Source organism: Aptenodytes forsteri, unplaced genomic scaffold, assembly GCF_000699145.1.
Source record: "Aptenodytes forsteri isolate BGI_AS27 unplaced genomic scaffold, ASM69914v1 Scaffold262, whole genome shotgun sequence".
NCBI lineage: Eukaryota > Metazoa > Chordata > Aves > Sphenisciformes > Spheniscidae > Aptenodytes > Aptenodytes forsteri.
In genome coordinates this window covers 551,283-554,037 of record NW_008795710.1, presented here as the reverse complement: position 1 = coordinate 554,037, position 2,755 = coordinate 551,283, and positions in this window count along the sequence as shown.

The window sequence follows — 2,755 nt, the reverse complement described above, 5'->3', positions numbered from 1 at the left end:
GGGGCGGCTCCGAGGCAGGGAGGGAGCGAGTGAGCGACCGACGGGGCGGGCGGCTCCGCTGGGTCACCTCCAGCCGCAGCCCTCCTTTTCCTCGGGCCGGGGGCTAGCGCCTTCTTCACGCCGGCCCCGCCACGCAGATCCTCGGGGAAGGGGATGGGAACGCGGAGCTCCTGCCTGACCGGCGGGGCCTCCCCGCCCCGGCCCCTCACGGAGCTTGTGCGCCTTCCTCCCCCCTCAGGCTGAGGGCGACTGCTCTCTCTTCCCCACCCTCAAATCTAACATGTTTGTGCGTAGATATGCCTGCCCCTCTTTTATTCTCAAGGAGAAGCTATCTTCCCCCTCCTTCACTACCTACCTCTCCCACCCTTCTGTGCACCTTCAAGCCCAACAGCTGCTCTCACCGGGCACACACTGCTCTATGTTCCTGGGGACGATCCCTTCTCTCACCATGACTCTAACGAAGGGGAGGTGAAGTCCAGGCAGCCTGTTGTCACTCCTTTCTGGAAAGGGTCCCCAAGCAAGGTGTGAGGGGAGCCCGGCAGAGAGCAGCCAGCATTTCCCCTGGCCTGCTCAAGCCAGCCACATACGGGCTTGTTCACCCCAAACGCTTCGGTAGGACTGAGGGGTGTGTGGTGGTTGTTCCTGGAAGGAAAGGGAAATGCTAATTTAACACACACAAAAAGAGTTGTAAATAAGGTAGCCGAATATCAATGCCAACTGTTATTCTAGGCATATGTGAGCTGACACATCTGCGGTGGTTTACTATTAGGCAAAATCCTGATATAGACCTGGATCATGCCCCAGTCTCCTCCTGAGGCCTCCACACAGAGGCAGCCATGTGTGCGGAGGTGTCCGTCCTCCCCTGCGGGCACACCCCAGCTGCTCTCGCGGCCAGGGTCAGCCTGGCAGAGCACAAGGCTGGTCGTAAGTAAGAGTGGATCAGCTGTCTGCAGCAAAAACGCAGACTCGGCTGTACCGTCTCAGAGTCCCTAAAAAGATCGTAATGCCAGTGGCTGTACTGACTTTTCCGCTCTCCCAGGTGCCAGCTTGACAACAGAGAACCTCTGACATGGCCACATTTCGTAGAAATGCTGCTAACGTCACAGCAAAACAACACAGTTTGTGAACCACCACAAATGGCTAAGAGATGAACTTGGCACCCATAGCAAGCATTGCAATGCTGCAAGCTGCCTTCTTGGACCCCTTGTGTTGATTTTATCATGCAGGAAATGGTCCACAAGGTAGGCAATTAATGGCCTCTGCTGGCAACTGCACCACACAGAAACCCCAACTTTTATTTAAAAAATGTAGAACTTCTAAAATCAAGAATCTTTCAGCTCTCTTTAACCCTTGGAGGACTACATAATGCTAATAGGGATATTTAAGGTTTCATATTTACAGATGCGCTGTACAAAATTCTTCTTTCATACTATTGTGAAAACCTTTGCTAAAATAAGCAGACGTTACAAAGAAAGCTCTGGGTTCTTTGTGAAGGCTGTGGTTGGACAGAGCGGACCTAATGAATCTCTGCGACCCCCTCTACCTCATCAGCAGGAGGAGGGAAAAGCGGCAGCAGGGTTTAACAAACCCACATTTTGGGATGGGCCTTGTTGTTCAAGGCACCCGGCAGGGCCAAATGTGGATTTTAATGGTAGGAATCCTGCAACCCGCGTGTGGGAGGAGGCGGCTGAGTCACCTCTAGCCTGAGCGGAGGAGAGCTGAGCTGTGGTCGTGACTATAAGCGTGAGGAGAGCAGAGCTGCTGCACTCGTGTGCCATAGCACGACAGGGAGCTTCGGAAAAGCATCTCTTCTATACACTTCAAAAATAGTTTACAGCAGGTAAACTCAGATTTAGTATTTTGGGGCACTCTCTGACCAAATATGAATAGCTGGAAGTTTGCTTAAGCACAACTTTAGAGTGCTACTACTTCTGAGCGTTTTACAAGGGAATTGTCTACTTTTTGTGCCGTAGATCGATTCTCAGCTCCTTAAACGGAAAATGGCATTCCTCACTGGACATCACTTACATGAGAAATCTCAACAACAATACTTAGCACTTGGCACTTCTACTTTCTTGTACGTGCCTCTTGTGTTACATGTTCCCTTGCAGCCAGCCAGCATCGTTAACTCTATTAACCAAACAAATGACCAGAGAGACAAAGAAGATATGACTTGCCCAAACCTCTAGGGGAAGGAAAAAAAAACCACAAAACACAAACCCCCCAAAAACCCCAAACAACTAACCCCAGTGCAGGAGATGACATTAAAATCATGGTGAATTTAGCTGCCATTTTTCTTCTGACCACTTTGTTCACCACAGAGACAAGGGCACCGTTAGCAATTTTCATTATTGGCCACCTTGCCCTCGCAGCTCTGCTACCATGACTCTCCCTGCCTCAAGCCTTCTGTAGAACAGGCACCTTTCTAGCATTAGACATCTGTATTAACTGAAACAACATTAGTTTGCTTTTACAATTAGACAATAATACACTCTCTACAGCATTAACAATATATCCTCCTCCAAAACATCAGTGAAAAATCTCTTCAACATGGGAAGAGCTGCATTGAGAAACGAGTTGAGAGACGACAGGGGAAGGTTTCAAAGCAAGCAGTGGATATGGGCTGAAAACAGAAACACTGAGGCCTACATGCAGATGCACCAACAATAGAAAAGGGCAATACAATCAGATTACAGGTTAGCCTACGTCCTTTCCCTTGAGGTCCACTTTATTATTTTAAAAGAGGCATCAAAGT